This window comes from Cyprinus carpio, chromosome A11 (assembly GCF_018340385.1).
Source record: "Cyprinus carpio isolate SPL01 chromosome A11, ASM1834038v1, whole genome shotgun sequence".
In the NCBI taxonomy this organism is placed as follows: Eukaryota; Metazoa; Chordata; class Actinopteri; order Cypriniformes; family Cyprinidae; genus Cyprinus; species Cyprinus carpio.
Genome location: NC_056582.1, coordinates 26,284,367 through 26,293,761, shown reverse-complemented (window position 1 = coordinate 26,293,761; position 9,395 = coordinate 26,284,367). Strand labels below are relative to the sequence as shown.

The 9,395-nt window shown below is 38.0% G+C and overlaps 2 pseudogenes; one reads left to right on the top strand and one right to left on the bottom strand.

Moving 5' to 3' along the window:
- The first annotated feature begins 925 nt into the window (after positions 1-925).
- Positions 926-4,402, top strand: LOC122146659 (annotated as a pseudogene).
- A 1,389-nt stretch (positions 4,403-5,791) lies between these two features.
- The window catches only part of LOC122146687, a 5,134-nt pseudogene continuing 1,530 nt past the window's right edge, over positions 5,792-9,395 (bottom strand).

Genomic DNA, 9,395 nt, shown 5'->3' with positions numbered 1-9,395 from the left:
AATGGTCTTGGTTTTTGTTGAGATCGAGAGTATAATCATACAGGCTTGGAACAACATGAGGGTGTGTAAATGATGAGACAGAAAGATCATTTTTGGGCGAAACTATCCCTTTAAAATAAGACTTTTAGCTATGGACACAATCTCTAGAGCATGTCAGAAGATTTTGAGGAAGAAACTTGACTGGTTTGTATCTCTATTAATTTAATATAATTCAATTTAATATAATTAAATTAATGAATGTAAATACAGCTGTTGTTTTTTAAAAAGTAAATCAAATGTAGTCTTCATTTATTTAATGCTCTTTACCATGCAATGAAAGTCATTAAGATTAATGTATTTGAGATGATTAGTAAACAATTAATGTGTCCATACAATAAAGGTTATATATATTAATAATTCAAATCAAAGCTAAATAATTTATATAGTTATAGTTGTGTTATATAAAAATAAAAAATAAATAAAATAAGGGGCTAATTATTTCTATATAGTAACATCTTTCTGGGAGTTGTTAATACAAAATTAAGATTATTATTATTATTATTGTTATTATTGAATAGGCCGAAAATATTTTAAGGAAGTCCTTTTTTCAGTTGCTTTTAAATATTGAAATATATTTTTTAAAATCATGTTTAAACTTGGAGCAACTTCAACAAATCTACGTATAAATACAATTTACAGATTATCAAAATATTACACAAAAATTCAGCCTCGAATAACATTGATCAGTCTGAAATTATTAATCTGTGGCTCTTTACTGCCACCTGCTGTAAAAACAGAAAATCTAATTGTTCTAAAGGCGAGATTTAAAAAAAAAAAAAAAATAAAAATAAACACTTGTTTGTTCATCTCTCTCGCTCGAGTGAAGAGTTTCTGTAGTCTGTGTTGTTATTGTGTATTTCTGATCAGGCGGAGGCAGCGGCAGCTCAGCTGTCACAGGGTTTGACGTCACCGGGGTCTTTCCTCGTGTGGCTCTCCGTGAGGGTCACGCAGTCAGTCTGTTCGCTGTCATTTATTATATTATTCTTATTATTTCTCGGCTCTGATCGGTCTCGTCATGATGGGCGGCAGCAGCAGCAGGATCGCGGCTGGTTTGGGCGCGGCGCTGTTCGTCGCTTACTGCATTTATTTCGACAAAAAGAGACGGAGTGACCCGAACTACAAGAACAAGCTACGAGAACGTGAGAGCATCTATCTCTCTCGCTCGCTCGCTCTATACATCTGTATTTAAAACATCTTAAAGTTAGATCTAGTGAACTAGACTAGATGTAATTAATTAGTTACGCTGCTGTACAAGTTGTAAAGTGCAGATGTGTGAATGTTGATGAATGTGATTTTGTTTCAGGAAGAAAAAAGCAGAAGGCGGTTCAGGAGAAAGCTGGATTATCGAAGGTTATCTCACACACAGTTATTCTTATTTTTTTTCTTGCATATAGTGAATTGAGAAATAGCCACATGAAGCGTTTCCCCTCATGGTTTCCATCTCTTCTGTCTGTGTTTGTTCAGTTGCCAGAACCTGAAGGACGCCGAGCCCGTTCAGAAGTTCTTCCTGGAGGAGATTCAGCTCGGAGAAGAGCTGCTGGCTCGGGTGAGCACTCAGACCCTCTCTGTAGCTACACATGGTCCCTTCACCCCCATCTCTAGGATGAAAAATAGGTTTAAAGATGATATTTTCAGGCTGGTCTGCCTCGGCGGTCCTGACGGCGCGCGTGTCAGCGTCAGAATGATTAAGCTGTCAATCAAATCAAAGTAGGCGGGGTTTAGGGTTCACAGACACACATCAGCAGAAGCATCAGTTTAACACTGAGAGGAGAAGAAATATTAAACAACTTACTGTAATATCCAGCAATGCATACTATTCTACTAGCATTTTTTCCTCCTCAAATGTCGCCCTTTGAATGAAAAACATAATTTGTGATTCATGTAATTCAACAGAATGTGACGTGACAAGAAATGTTTCGCATTTTTGACATATCAAGAATACAAATGAGAGTGAACGTGTGCACATTACAAAATATTATTTGATGATAATTTATAAAATTTATTTATAAAAAATACTTCCCAGTTAGACACAGAATTAGACATTTTTTACTTTATTAAAATGTTTTTACTTTATTAATGTTTAGAAACTTATAGTTTTATTACTAATTTGAGTTAGTGTTCATTTTTATATTTTCTGTGTTCATTTAAAGTTTAGTTAAAGCTTTAGATTTTTTTTTTTTTTTGTTAAATAGTTTTAAATATTTTTTTTTAGTTGTATTTCTTGTATAATCAAAGTTAAACTTAAAGAAAATGAGAAATGTTGCCTTGGCAGCTAGCTGAAAAAATAAAAAAATATTTTTTTGTGGGTTTTATAATTCATCTCATAATTTTTTGTTTAATTTGTTTCAACAAGTGCTGTCAAACAGTAATCGCATCCAAAATAAAAAAAAATTTCTTACTAAAAAGTTTTTGTTCACATAATATGTGAACTGTGTATATTTTTTATGTACTGTATATATACATACACACACATACAGTATATATTTTAAAATGTTTTACAGTATATAATTTATATTCTTAAATTTTTATATTATAAAAATAAACATATTTTTCTTAAATATATACAACATGTGTGTGTATTTATATATACAGTACATAATAAATATACACAGTATACTGTTTTTATTTAGGATGCTATTAATGTTTTGACAGCACTAGGTTTCAACTAATATTTTAATCCACAAAAATGTTTTTTCAAGGTGTTAGTTAACTATAACAACTGTGACTGTTAACGCCTGGTCCCCCTCTTCTCCCTCTCTCTCTTCTCTCCTCTCTCTCTCTCTCCTCTGGGTCTCCTCTCTGTCTCTCTCTCTTTCTCCTCTCTTCTCTCTCTCTCTGGCTCTCCTTTCTCTGCTTTCTTTCTTCGCTCTCCTTTCCTCCTTCCTCCCCTCTTGCCTCTCTCTGCACCCCGTCTTCTCCCTCCCCCTCGCGTCCTCGCTCCCCCCCTCTCGTCTCTCTTCCTCCTCTCTTTCTGTCCCTTCTCCTCGCCCCCCTCTCGTTCTCCCTCTCGTCTCCTCGCTCTAGTCTTCTCCTCCCTGTCTCTCCTCCCTCTCTGGCTCCTCTCTCTTTCCTGTTCCTCCCTCTCTGGCCTCTCCTCCTTCTCTTCCTCTGTCTCTTCCCTCTCTCTTGTCTCTCTCTCCCCCCTCTCTCCCCCTCTCCTCTCGCCCCCAGGCCCTCTCTGCCTCTCTCATCTCCGTCCTCCATCCTCCCTCCTCACCTCCTCTCAGGTCTCGTCTCTGTCTCTCCTCCTCCTCAATCTCCTCCCCCGGTCCTCCTCGACTCCGCTGGCTCTCGCCTACGGGCTCTCCCTCTCTCTGGCTGTCTCTGCTCACCTCATTCTATTCCGCTCCCTCTGCCTGTGGTCCTCTCTCTTCATGTCTCTCTCTCTTCTGGTCCCCCTCTGTCTCCCCCCTGGCTCCTACTGGTGTCTCTAATCTCTCTACGAAAGTCTCCCTCCTCTCTCTTTCTTCTCGACATCTCTGCGTCCTGGCCTCCTTCTCCCCCTCCCTCTCTCCCCTCAGCTTCTCTCTCTCAACTCTTCTCTCTCTGTCTCTCTTCTCAAAGTTCGCCCTCTCTTCTTCTCTCTCGCTCTCCTCCTCTCTCTCCGTTTCTCTTCATCTCTCCTGTCTCTCTCGTCCTCGTGTTGTCTCTCCTTCTCTCAGACTCTCTCTGTCTCTCTCGCTCTCTCTCTCTGTCTGTCTGTCAAATGTGAGGAAGAGGCGTGGATCACCTGACGAATGATGCGACTCGCTGTGTGTGGTCAGCCGCAGCACTCCTGCAGGTCCTGCAGCAGACACTTCCGCCTCCTCCTGCCAGTCTTCCAGATGTGCTCCTCACCAAAGCTGCCCACCATCAGCCAGGTGATGAATTAAAATATGCAATATGTGCATATATGATCTGCTTCATATTTCATGAGCAGTACTGGGGAAAGTAGCTTTTTGAAAAGTAACGCATTACAATATTATCGCGTTACTGTTCTCGTTTTCACACACAAGGGCTCTGCACTTACTCTAGAGTTCTGTCGCCATGGCAACACCGGAGCTTTCAGTCATACCATGGAAACAAAGTAACTGGTGTTACTTATTTTTAAAAAGTAACTCTGTTGTTTCCTTCTTCTGTTTATTAAAAAGTAATGCATTTCGTTCCTAGTTACTTTAAAAAAAAAAAAAAAAGGTAATCTGATTACGTAATTCGCTCGCGTTACTTGTAATGCATCCCCCCCAACACTGTTCATAAGACGAATACATGTTTTTATTATTATTTAAATGTCTTCTAAATTCCCAAATGCTGATGTAAAGCTCCTCTCTTTTTCCGTGCAGCGTATCGTCAGCGCTCAAGTGTCAGCGACGACGACCTCGAGTAGAAAGACCTCCAGCAGCTGTGTGACATCACTTCCGTGTCCTGCTTCGACAGACAGTCCAGTCATCGCCCCGTTCCCATCCTAGTTCTCAAACACTGACACACTGATATGGATTTAACGAAGGGATGAAATGTCATAGTTTTGTGTTGAATCTGAGCTCCTGAAGTTGACGTGTGTTTCAGAGTATTAGAATGACTGAAAACAAGCACGACCCCGCATTCAAGGTTTTTTTTTTCATCAAGTTATTGGTTTTACTAGCAACGCATTTTGGGTTGACAAGCAACATGGAATAAGCAAGCAGTAAATCATGACTAATGTGAGTCCATTTATAACTGTGTTCATGTCTTTATAGCGGTTTATTTTTAAAGGCTGCGAGACGTTTGAATGTGGTAATTGTGGGATAGGAAGCACATTTAAAGGGTTTCTGTTTTTAGGGGAGGACTTCCCTCTTTTTTTAACTCCAAAATAAAAACAACTCATGTATGGTGTCAAGGTGTCATGTTCCTCCATTATAACCATGCTCTGCGATACACAATTGCAATTTAAAAGCACCTGAACCTCAAAAAAATGAAAACAAACTTGATTATGTTGTTCAAACAGTCAACAGTTCATATGTTCAGCGTTTCAGTGGATTAATAATAAATTAATTAGGTATCAAACTAAACCAATGCAACACAGCATTTATTAAATCTAACATGATATTGATTATAAATATTCCATTCATAATTTAGGAGTTTACATAATACACTAGGTATTAATGCAACAATGTTAAAAAATGCATTTATGTAGAAATTATAATTACCTTTGATTGATTAATGCTTGTTCGTGATATCTAATGCAATGATTCTTGTTAACGTTACTGGAAAAGCAAACACTTTACAAACATGAAGCGAAAGTTAACATCGAAGCTTCACATTTAAGTTTTTTTTCAATTTTTTTCAAAATCAACTAAATCTAAATAATGCGAATACAACATAAATCCATAAAAGTACATTTTTTGCGTTTAAACTAATTACTACGGTCTACAATAATTATTTATATTGGACAGCGGTTGGGACGGATTTCCCGGAAACGGCGTGTTCACCGTCATTTAAATACAGAAAAGAAGTTCAGGCTACTTTCAAATGAACCTCGAAAGCATTTGCTAACAAAAGTAAAAGCGACACACAGCATAATAAAACACGAATCAACAGTTTTCAAATAATCACAGATGTGTTCACAAAGGTCTTTTAGCCTTGATAACTAGCTTGCCAAGTTATAGTTATCCTGATATGAATAGCAATCCTTTTGTAACATTATTTTTAAAACAATTAATATCAGCAAGTTCAAAACACGGAGACAGAAACATAAGGGTTAAAACACATTTTTATTTGTGACATTCCACCAGACTTGTCAAAAATATACGTACAAGCATTTAATATGAACATTTGGGTTCGTTTTTCTGTTCTTAAATTTCTTTTTCAGTCCTTTGCCTCTTTTGGCAGCAGGATCTGCCATCTCTCCTTTGAACGATGAAGCCCTGGGTTTGCTTCTTGCCAGGGATTTGTCCTTAAAGTTCTTATTTCTGATGTCTGGCTTTGACCCTTTGAATCTTGAAGGTCGTCCTGGAGGGGTTTTTGCTCTTCACCTTTTCCTGTCTTCACAGACCGCTTTCATTCACCCTGATGTTTTTCGATCTAGTAGTCTGGAAGCCGTTGAGTTTTCAGCAGTGCCAGCATCACTGAAAAAATCTTGGGCTCTGAAACAGGAAGGAAACGTCTCAGAGAGTTTAAACACATGTGCACAACTTTATTAAATACTATTTATTATAGCATTAACATGAATTTGATTTAGAGAAAAAAACTTTACTTCCAGAACTGCTGTCTTAACCCTGTAAAGTTTTTTTATTGCTTTGGCGCAATTATCACTTTGGCGCAATTAACATTTTTTTAAATGGAACAATTCTTTTTAACCTTTAGACTATAGAAAAAAAAAATATACCAAAAAAAAAATATACCAAAAAAAAAAAAATTGCATAGGTTTTTCTGCTGAGTAACCTAACAAGCCATGTACTCAATGGAAAGCTCTTTTTTTCAGCTTTCAGGATGATGTATAAAGCTCAATTTCAAAAACTTGACCCTTGTGTGGTCCCAGGCTTTACCATCGCGACAGGAACGTAGCCGAAGCCCTTTCCCCATCCCAGACTCTCGGTCTCGCACCAATCGCACGGCCTCCACATTCCCACATCCTCGAAGTGTTGCACGCAACGGGATGCTGCTGCCGTTATATCTGCCAATTAAAAAAAAAACAAAGTGTTCATAAGAGATGCATGGCGTCACACAGAAGATACTGAGGTTTCCGAACCACGGTGGACTCACCGTACGGTAAATTTCCCACAAATATGGACCTTTTATGATCATGCTGTGGAGAACAAAGATTTTGAGGAGTATATAAACAACATTCGAAATCACTGAATTCTATTAACATCATTATTAAAGACACTTACTCTCCGCTGTGCTGAGAGACGCGGAAATTTTCCACTCGGATGTGAAACCCCGGCTGGATCTCCTGCCATTCCTGCACAAGTCATAAAATAAAACATTACCAGTAATCCACAGCACTCCATGTCCATCAGTGAACATCTGGAGAAGACAGAAAGCTGAACACCCCAGCATTAAGACGTTTTTAACCTCAAATACATTAGAGTCTATAATCCATAATAAACTTCCTCCAGTGAAAAAGTGTTCTGGTTGTGAATCAGAGAGAAATCTGCACAGATCACAGCACGTTTAAACAGCTCTAAACTAATATGTGTCTGGATTTTTGATGTGAGAGGACCACAACAGCAGATGTACTTTTTCACTGGAGGAAGTGTGATTATGGATTTACTAGACTCTATTATTTGAGTTAAAAACGTCTTAAGGCTGGGGATTTGTTTTCATCTTGTGTCTGTCTCCATATGTTCACTGATGGGGACTGGAGTGCGGTGGATTACTCTGTGGATTATTGTGATGTTTTTTATCAGCTGTTGGACTCTCATTCTGACGGCACCCATTCACTCTCAAAGCAAGCGCTGCAATGCTACATTTTCTCCTAATCTTGTACCATTTCAAAGCGCCAGCAGCTGCTTCCTCCTCTTGGAAGACGATGTAACGTTGATATTCTGTTTTTTTGGATGAACTTTCCTCCTAGAAATGTAGAGACAAGATCAATATTTTTATAACACGGGGAATCTGTCGGCGAAGTCTTCACTATTCGGGAACGCTGTAATCACTGTGATAGCTCTCCACTTTACCGGGACCGAGTTGGGTCTTCCTTGCACCTGCAAAACACTCTCATTAAAGCTCAAACTGGTGATTGCAAACAATTAACGAGATAATGACTCGAGCAGAAGACACACCACTGAACGTAAGCGGACCGACTCGATGGCTCCGGCCTGCTTGAACAGAGACAAAAGCATCTGCGAAACAGAACACAGCACACGGGACTTTAGTGAAAACGTCAGGGAAGGTTCATGATTGTTCTTAAGTTGTGTGATTATAACTGAAGCCCCTTCTTGGTGCAGCTGGGAGTCAGAATCCCCACAAACACCGTTCGTTTCAGTTTGATTTTCGCTCCTCCGCGCATGTTCTTCACTGTCTTTCTGTGTTTGACATTGCCGCTCTTCTTCTGTGTGGGTTTTCATCCCGTCCACATTAAACATCGACACGCGTGTGTGTTTGACTTTTCTTTGCCTCGTTGTGCTTCATCATCTGCCGGTCTGTAGAGCGCTCTCTCTGTGGATTTCAACATTTCCATGTGTTTTCCATTTTCATTTCCATTTCTTGAATCATGTGTTCCTGAATTAACTATTAATTTAAATGAAATTACAAAAAAAAATATATGATATAAATTAATTTATGAATATGTCAGAATGAGACAAGGTCCAACATACAGAAATAATAATAAAAATAATAATAATAAAAATAAATGAAATTGAACAAGCGGGGGGACAGATAATAAAATAAAACAGAATAAGTGAAAAAAAAAATGACATTTATATATTTTAATTTAATTATTTGTACTATGTATGAAATTTTTTTTTTTTCCTTTAAAAAAATTTTTTTGGCACTGTATTTTTGTGTATAATCATTTTAAATTAATTTTAAATCAAATTTTTAATGTTGTGATTATTTTTTTTTATGATTATTTTACTTCCCTTTATTTTTTTTTATGATTATTTTACTTCCCTTTATGTAAAGCACTTTGTGTATAAAAAGTGCTACATAAATAAACTTGCCTGCCTAAAATTAATTTAAAAATTACTTACAAAATTAAATTAATTTAAAATGAACTGACTTCTACCTGCTAATGAATCCATTCAGCGCAATTTATGATTTAATTAAAAATATAATAATGTGCTCAAATTTGCACACTGTTTTGTTTTGCAGGTAAGCTTTACTTTACATATTTTAAAGCTGAACATAAGTACTCAGAATTAATATTTCTTTTAACTACCTTCCGTGAGGTTTAACTTTACAAAGTGTAGAACACAGTTACTGTGAGGACACACAGTGTTGTCTCAAGGAGGTGTTTCAGTGCAGGAGCCCTGACCTGTCCCCCTGTAGCTTCTTCTCAGCTGCTGAAGCGTCTTCAGAGTCTTTTTCGGTTTCGTGTTTCTGAATGTGCCCCTGACCTTTGCATCAGTGCTTTCAGACGGCGCTGGTGCGACTTTAGATTCAGTCTGATGAGAAGAAACACAGAAGAAGCACCATTAGGACCAAAAACAAACACCACAGTCATGTTTCTCGTCTGACAGATGTACCTTCGGTGCAGGAACGAACACTAAAGTGTCTGCAGATGATGCGGAGGAGAATAAAGAGGATAAAGCTCCAGTTTTGTGTTTTTCTGGGAACAGGCTGCTGGACACCTGACCGACCGTGTAATCTCCAGCATCACTATCATCAGTACTGCAACAACAACACAGATCACACATCAGAAAAACAACATCTGGAACCCACAGTACACTAAGAAAATA